The sequence below is a fragment of the Panicum virgatum genome, chromosome 6N (genome assembly GCF_016808335.1).
Source record: "Panicum virgatum strain AP13 chromosome 6N, P.virgatum_v5, whole genome shotgun sequence".
In the NCBI taxonomy this organism is placed as follows: domain Eukaryota; kingdom Viridiplantae; phylum Streptophyta; class Magnoliopsida; order Poales; family Poaceae; genus Panicum; species Panicum virgatum.
In genome coordinates this window covers 36823471-36832489 of record NC_053150.1, presented here as the reverse complement: position 1 = coordinate 36832489, position 9019 = coordinate 36823471, and the positions used below count along the sequence as shown (strand labels likewise).

At 49.6% G+C, this 9019-nt stretch overlaps 1 pseudogene; it reads right to left on the bottom strand.

Moving 5' to 3' along the window:
* Window positions 1-1227: 1227 nt before the first annotated feature.
* Window positions 1228-3246, bottom strand: LOC120678626 (annotated as a pseudogene).
* Between the last annotated feature and the right edge of the window lie 5773 nt (window positions 3247-9019).

The following is a 9019-nucleotide window of genomic DNA, read 5'->3' as shown; positions in this document are numbered from 1 at the left end:
CAAAAAAATTATTTGCCGAGTGCAAAAAAAAAACACTCGGCAAAGAGTGTCAGAAAAAAACACTCGGGAAAGAGTGTCTTTGACAAAATTTAAATCATCGAAATAAACTGTTTGTCAAGTACTGGATCTATGACACTCGGCAAACCTGAGCTTTGCCGAGTGCCAGATCAGGCAACACTCGGCAAACACGAAAATTTGGCAGGCGAAAGATCCGCCATCCAAACTCCACCGCAAAATAAAAAACTCCACTGCATCTTCTTTATTTCCCCCTCAGTCATATCCTCTCCCCCATCGCGCTCCTCCCTCCTCTCCCCATGGCTCCTCCCACGGCGGCATGACGGCGACCGACCCCTCCACACACCACACGCCGGCCGGCCCCTTCTCTGCCTCCCCTCCCCTCCTCCCTCCGCTTGCCCCTCACCGGCAGTGAGGAGCAGCGGCGGGGCGAGATGCGGCGGCGGCGCATAAAGAGCAGGGGTAGCCGGCGGGATACACGGCGGTAGCGCGGCGGGGTATCCATGACGGCGGCACAGCGGGGTCCACAACGGCGGCGCGGCAGGATCCGCGGCGCGGCAGTGGGATCAACGGCGCGCGGCGGGATCCACGGCGGAGGCTCGGCGGACGTGGCGGGGTATCCACGACGGTGGCACCGCGGGGTCCACGACGGCGGCGCGGCGGGATCCATGGCGGAGGCGCGGCGGGCGTGGCGGGATCCACGGCCAAGGCGCGGCGAGTTCCACGGCGGCAGGCGCGGCGGCGGGATCTACCCCGAGGTGCTCTCTCTCTGTCTCCATGCCATGGTGGCCGGCGTGTGGCGGGGGATGTGGTGCCGGCGGCGGTTTTTGTGTTTTTTTATTCAAAAAATGTTTGCCGAGTGTCAGAAAATGCACACGGCAACCTCTTTGCCATGTGCCCGACAAAAGGCACACGACAAATGACCTCTTTGCCGGCAGTTTATACCGTGTGCTCTTTGCCGTGTGTTACACACGACAAAGTTTTTGCCGTGAGTTTTTCGGCCTTTGCCGTGTGCGCACACGGCAAACTAGACGACCCCGGTAGTGGTTACTGAGATATTGTTGCTTTTGACATGTGGGTATATTGTCATGCGAAAAGATGAATTATTAGAGATATTAATTGTCGCCACGCTGTTGTTGGTTTACTCACTTTGTCCCAGTCGTTTACCATTATTGACATACATTTATATATACGAGCAGGTGACACCAACGCTTGCATCTACAATTATTTATTTATTTATTTTATTTGAAAATATAATCATATATCTAAATATACTCACACAAGATATATTTCACATATCTCGAGTGTTCTACATAACAAGATATATATCTATATTTTATTTGAAAATATAATTATATATCTATATATACAATTGATCCACCACTACAACTTCACACGCAAACCACGGTTCCCAATTCCCATGGAGGGGATTGCCGGAATGGAGTTGGAGGCACATCGATTTCGTACTTTCAATTCGCATGCTGAGCGAGCGTCTTGCACCTGGGGACTAGAACAAGTGGAACCCGCGGCTGCATCGTCAGCCCCGGCGCCTCGCCCATGTCGAGGTCCGCCGGGCGCATGCCGGCGGGGAGCTCCCAGTCGAAGTGGCGCAGGAGGCTGGCGAGCGCGAGCTCGACCACCGGCAGCGCGAAGTTGATGCCGGGGCACATCCTTCGGCCGGCGCCGAACGGGATGAACTGGTAGTCCGTCCCCCTGAAGTCCGCTGCCAGGCCGCCGCCCACGAACCGCTCCGGCCGGAACTCCTCTGGCGCGTCCCACGCCGCGGGGTCCCGCCCGATCGCCCACACGTTGACGAAGAGCACGGTCCTGGCCGGGATCTCGTAGCCCCGCACCACCGCGGGCGTCGTCGACTCGTGCGGGACCAGGAGCGGCGACGGCGGGTGAAGCCGGAGCACCTCCTTGATCACTGCCTTGAGGTATTCCATCCTGTTCAGGTCCGCTTCCGCGATGGCCGCCTCATCGGCGGCGGCGCCAGCGAGCCGCGCGATCTCGTCTTGGAGCTTGGCCATCACCCGCGGGTTGGCGGCGAGCTCTGCCATGGTCCATTGCATCGTTTCCGATGATGTTCCAGTCCCGGCGGCGATCATGTCCTGCCGCCGCAAGAATCGAGCATCAGGAGAACAAGATCAGTAGACATTTCTCAAGAGTATATATTTCTGCCAAGATGACCTTGACGATGGCTTTGATGCGATCATCTGTGAACTCGAGCCCGTCGGCGCGTTCTCGCCTCAGCCGAAGCAGGACGTCCAAGATGTCATCATCCTCCTCCTCCCCGGCACTGCCGCCACCCTTCTCCTCGTGCACGGCCACTATCTCGGACAGGAACCTGTCCCAGGCCTCGGCCCTGTCGTCGAGCATCTTGTCCAGGCCCGTCGCCCACCTCACGAACCTCGCCGGCGCGTCCGGCAGCACGTCCTCCGGCTGCAAGCCCGCCACCAGCGGCGCGGTGCTCCCGATCAGCTGCTTCAATCTCTCCACCGTCGCCCCCGCGGCACCGGTCGCCGCTCGGGTGACCACCGCGTTGGTGTAGCCGTACAGGAGCTCCCTCAGCTCCACAGCCTCCCCCGCCTCGGCGGCGCGGCGGGCCCGCGCGACGAGCGCGGCTGCCTCGGCGGCGCGCACGGCCGTGAAGGACGCCACGCGGCGCGGGGAGAGGAGGTGGACCACGGCGGCCTTCTTGCCGCGGCGCCAGTCCTCGCCGTACGGCGCAAACGTCACGTTCCTGCAGCCGTACATCAACCTGTCCGCCGCCACGCTGCGCGGGCGGGAGGCGAAGGCGAGGTCGTGGTTCCTGAACAGGTCCGCGGCCGCCGCCGCCGTAGCGGAGGTGCAGCTCGTGCAGGGAGCGGTGTGTGATGCGGCCGATGAGGTGGAGGTGGCCGATCAGCGGCAGCGACGGGGGCGACGGCGGGAGCTTACCGCTCCGGCGGTTCTTGACGACGCAGAGGAAGACGATGACCACGCCGGCAGCGGCGAGCACGTAAGGAGACATCTCCCTTGCTGCTCTGCCGATCAACGCGACGCACAAGAGTCTCCCTTGCTGATTGCGCGCTGATGAAGGGATTTTCTCATCTTGAGGGAGGAGAAGTGTTGGATTTAGCAACGGGTCGCTGCGGAACAACCACGATTTTTTTTTTGTTTCCTATTGGTTTAGATGTGACAAATCATCCTCTGGAACCTGGATCGATCCGAGAAGTCGTGTGGTGAGCCAACCTACTAAGAATTTTCGACAAGGAAATATCATGCTCGTGTTGCATCATTGGCATTTTTTTTTTGAGTTATGATTGGCATCATGTTGCAATCATGTTGTGTGGCTGCGCTATTATGTTGCTATCATGTTGTTCCACGAGCCTCTCCTCCGTCTTAATCAACACGACAGGAACAGGCACACAAGATGACAAAGAGCCCCTCCCCCTTCTGTTCCAGGAACCAGAGGATCAGATCTGCAAAACAAGTTCTCCAATTGAAAGTCGTTTTAACCAGCGTTTTTTGTTGTGATTATATTTGAAAATTACGAATATACAAAGTACTACTGCAAAAAGTTTTTGAAATAAAATATTATTAACTGTGAGTTGTACAAAAGAATAACTATTTAGATGGGTTTCTTGCAGTTCATTTTTTTTAGAAAAACTCACAATTAACTGTAGGACTCAAACGGGTTTCTCCAAGAAAATAAGTTCATTTCCTGAATACAACCTGATACGCTTCTCTTCTAACCACCAAGCCGACGCGAGCCAACCAGTGACAAGCTCGTCCTAAAAACAATTAGAAAAATCTGACACAAACGGAAGCAACCGAGAAACAAAGGACGCAAAGACTACCACCAAAGCTTTACTTAAACAAGCATGCAAAGACTAGAAACAAGCGCTAACAAAAGTTAGCTAATAAACAAGCTAAACACTAACAAGGATTACAGAAAACAAGTAAACAAGCATGCAAAGTCTAGGAAATATTACCAAGAACGAGTTGTAATAATAATCTAACTAAACTTGCTAGCACCATATTTTTTTCCCTATCGGGGGGGGGGGGGGTTGTTCTCCTCCTTTGGACACGTAGTGCCTGGAAGACCTGTTTTTTAGAAAAAGAAAAGAAATAAGTAGTTATTTACGTATGCAAAATTCAGCATGAAGTCGAAGTATAGGATAACGATTTTGCTAACATGTTGAGGATGCCCTCAAATTCCTTATAACTATCCGGATCGAAATCCACGGAGTCTAATACTAGAATACGTCCTTGCTTTGGCTTGATCATAAATACAATCCAATGATTTTTGCAAAAATATCATATATGATTTCTTAGTCAGATATTCGAAGGAAGTGTATGTTATACCAAATCATTGAGACTACACTTACCGAAAGTTATATGGTGCCCATATGACATTCCTGTCTTGCCAATCTTGAAACTGATGTGATATGTACGTAGCAACTATCGAAATGATTTTTCTATATTCCTGCTTCTGCACTTCATTAATTTCCTTGCGCGATTTACAGTTTTTGAAATCATCGTGGTCGTCATCCCAAAACATTGGCCCTTTATGGCACTTCTCAACAATAGCTAACGGGTCAAGGAACGCGACCTTCCTACCTGCCTTATCCTCTTGTCGTTGCATCATACTGTAGAATGAAATATCACAACTAATTAGATATGTATGCATATATAAGTATAGACCATTGCATATAAGATATGAATTTGGATGCGACACTTACATGCACCAGAGTCTGATCATTTCTATGTTAATTTCTTTGAGGCGGAACATTTCTTGGATGTCTTCAAAATCGAACACGATATCAGTGATCCCCACAGTTCGTAATCCGAAAACTTCCGGATGGTACCTGGCCCAAAGGCTTGTGAGGTGAAGTCTACATGCCCTTCTGTACCATGTGTGCATCCTTTTCATAAAATCTGGACAGTTTTGCAGAAAAGAGTGGGGTAAAAAATCTTTACCATACTCGAATTTTTTAGGGCAATCCGATAAATCTGCTATGTCATCGACCCCAATTTTCCTAATGAAGTCGTGGTCAGTGCGGGGCTCGGAAACGCCCGGTCGTCTGGTGGCACTAGAATCTGAAACATTTTTTGACTTTTCCCATGCCTTATCCGTTGACTTTTCCTTTAACCTCTGCTTGGTGTTTGCGGCGTGCCATTTATTTACAATATCTGAGTCCTCCTTCTGGTATGACCGTATAACTCGATGGACAGGGAACCCAAGTATTTGTTGTTGTTGTTGTTGTTGTTGTTGTTGTTGTTGTTGTTGTTGTTATGGTTGGTGAGCCGATGCCGTGTGCGCTCGTGGTGGTGATGATTGAGCTGCAGGGGCCGGTGAAGGTGGAGCTGCTGGTGGCGGTGAAGCTTGAGCTGCTGGGGGCGGTGAAGCTTGAGTTGCCGGGGACGGTGAAGCTGGAGCCGGTGGCGGCGATGTCCGAGCCGGTGGCGGCGATGCTGCAGCCGGCGGCGGCGATGCTGTAGCTCGTGGTGACGGGGCCGCCGCTACATAATCTAGAGCCGATCGAGTCTAATGTGCCGGCCCTTCTGGTGAAACAAGTAGTACGATATCACGCTTGTGCCACAGAATGGTGATGCCAATGCACTCTCCAAGCGTGGCCCTCCCATCCGAAGTAGGGATATCTATCTCGTTGTCCTCGTAGCTTGTTTTCAGTAGCTTCTGCACTCGCACGCATGCATATAGGGGCGGGATTGGTTTTCCATCAAATAAACCCGCCATAGGATCCACGTGCGCCTTGGCAACTTCTCTCGTCTTTCCAGCTCTACCTATTGAATAGAGCAGCATGCATGGAGTAATATTTGTGATGTAATCAACCGGATATGGTTGTGCTGTGGTTGAGGCAACACTACTCTAAGCACAGGCCGTATTCGCTGGGGCCACTACTGGAGGGGGCATCATCACCATCTGGCCGGATTGCTGCTGCCCCAATTGCAACGGATTCATCCATATTTGCCCTGATTGCTGCTCTGTTAATTGTGCAAACATTTCCTTAAACTTTGATTCCGCTGCTTTCTCGGCCGCTTGTATCATCTCTTCCTTATAGCGGTCATGCCTCTTGTGGGTAGAGCGGTCCTCCTCGAATCCATCCCTAAAGGTCAAATTTGAGGACACGCCTCTGATGCGGCCTCCGTGCTCTTTGGTCCCAATGGCTGTACTAAGCACGTCCTTGTCCCTCTTGACGCTGAACTTTCCTTGTTTCTGAAGCTCGGTAAGTTCGTACATTTTTTGTGCGACGGCTTCAGTCTCGGGTTTGTCAAAATGTGGCTTGCCTTCCACTATCTTAGGCTTCCTGGCTTGAAGCCAGAACTCCGCACGCTCAGTAAGGCCTTCAAAAGGGTCTGGTTGCCCAGTGACTATTGCAGCCTCTCTTTCACGGTGCCATTGATCGACCTTCCTTTGGTATCCACCCGGGCCAAGATGGACTTTATGTACATTGCTCGTTGCCTGCTAAGTATTTTTCTTGCTTAGCGCTAGAGATTGTTCGGTGCTCTTTTGCCGAACAAACTCTTTCCATTGTGCTTGAGTGATTTCCCCGTAATTCGCAAATGGTGTTCGGCTAGTTTTGACATACTTAGTGTTGAGTTCGCTCTTCCACCAGTGGAAACTCTCACCCAACATCTTCCTAGCATAATGCCTCACCCTATCTTGAGTTCCTCTTTGGCAAAATAAATGTTTGCCTCAACATCTACCACATCGCCTCCTTCCTTCCCTCAGGAACTATTGGCCAATCGGGGATCGTTGGATCCAGAACCATCTTTGTCCTTCTTATTGAACCGATTGCATTCCTAAACTTTGCGCAGACCTCTGGAGGCTCTATGGGCTCGCCTACAGCACTAATTACGTTGACCACCCATTGGCCTTCGGGGTATTTGTTTCTTCCATGCTGACCCCGTTTCCTTTTATTCTGGCTGTCAGAGGAAGTTGTTTGAGGTTCCGGACCAGAGCTTTCATTGCCTTCAAGTTCTTCCTCTGTTGCGTTTGCACGTTGGCCTCGATGTCTACTTCTTCCTGTCGCAGCATCCTATATGGAATATATCCGAATTCATCAACTTATTACGCGTATTTCTTGAAAATGTACAATAAATACTCGATTGTAAGACCTTACCCGAGCTAGACTCGGAATATAATCTGGATCAAAATCTTCCAATGAAAATCTTTGTCTTGGAGGGCACGGATGTGGATCTATAGCATCCAACCACACTCCATCTATGAACACCCCTTGTCCATCCCGGTCAACTTCGTCATCCCCACTCTGAACTTCGGCGTCGTCGCCCCAGTCCATCTGAGAGGCGAGCTGTTCCATTTCCTCCTCTTGTGTCATTGGCGCCTCCCTTGGCGGGGAAGATGGCAACGGATCAGACATTTACAACTTCTACATTAAACGAGGATGGCCAAACGAATTTAGTCGTGTTATACGATGGAGACGTGTCATACAAAAATTATTTCTTAGACTAAGAAATAGCTATAGAAATTATTTATAGAAATTCTAGGATCAACATATATAGAAACTATTTGTAAGACTAATAATAATCACTACAAATATAATAAATTTGAATTTTACCTCAGATATGTTGCATTTCATTTGACCTTGAGCTTGAAGGAAAAGATGGTTTATAGAAGTCATGAAACCATGTGAGACACCCAGTCCAATCATCTTATGATCACAACTGAGTTGTTGTTTGGGCATGGATGTCTCACATGGTTTGTTGACGACCATAACAAATTTATGTATACAACAGAAGCTCAAGGTCATCATATGTTACCCAGCAAAAAACTGAGTACAAATTGATATCTTCACAGGCATTGACATAAAGTCATTTGACACGTCTACAAAGAAATAAAATCACAAACATTTATTTTGCCTTAGATATTTTGCATTTCATATGACCTTGAGCTTGAAGTACAGAAACAACACAGATAGTGGCAAAAAGGTGCTCATGCCAGTCATGAAACCATGAGACACACCCAGCCCAATCATCTTATCATCACAACTGAGTTGTTGCTTGGGCATGGATGTGTCTCACGGTTCGATGGCAACCATAACAAGTTCAACTATATAACATAAGCTCAAGGTCAACATATGTTATACAGCGTGAAAACTGGGTACAAATTGATATCTTCACAGGCATTGTCATAAAATCATTTGACATGTCTACAACACCGGGCATTACGACTAGATTTGATTAATGATGTAGATGGAGACAACATACAGACCAACTTGGCATTCTCTTGGTATCATGAAAAACACCGGGCACACAACTTGGCAAGATCATGGAACTCGCCTTCATTGTCCAAGGAGCCATTGTTTCTTTAGTATCTGTGTTCTGGATTTGCTTGGTGGATCGGATAGGATAGGCTATGTTTCTTTTTCTTTTTTGCAGAGGATAATAGGATAGGCTATGTAGCCTTGAATCGAGAGCTTTTTCCTTCGTATTTTGGCCTTTGAGACACTAAAAGTTGTGTCAAAGCGTCTCCATAATTGCAAGATCATCATTCTGTAGATCAGTTATTAGGGCCTAATTTCCCACGTGTTTTACTTTACGAAATAATTGTCGAGTGTAGGATCATATAAAAAAATTATTGTAGTACAAGGCAGGTCTATATTTGGCCGAAGATTAGCATGTCGTAGGTTTGAGTATGGAGTATGGACAAAGGTTTCTGTCGGGATCAACAGAGACCGAGATTATTTAAATCGAACGTTCCAATAAACTGAGACAAATTTCCGAATGCTGAGTTTAAGGTCGACCGTAACTCCAGCAACTTACGGTCGATTTCTTTTTCCTCCCGCTTCCCCTTCCCCGCACCTTTCCCCTTCCTTTCCTCCCTATTCTCTCACGACGGATCGGGATCCCGCGCCTCCCCGCTGCCGACTCCCCGCCGACCGCCGCTCCCCTTCCTCCCCCGGAGCTGCGCCCCCTCCCTCCCCCTGAGTCCGCTCCCCTGGCTCCACCGCCAGGACTCGTCGCGCCGGTGGCCCTG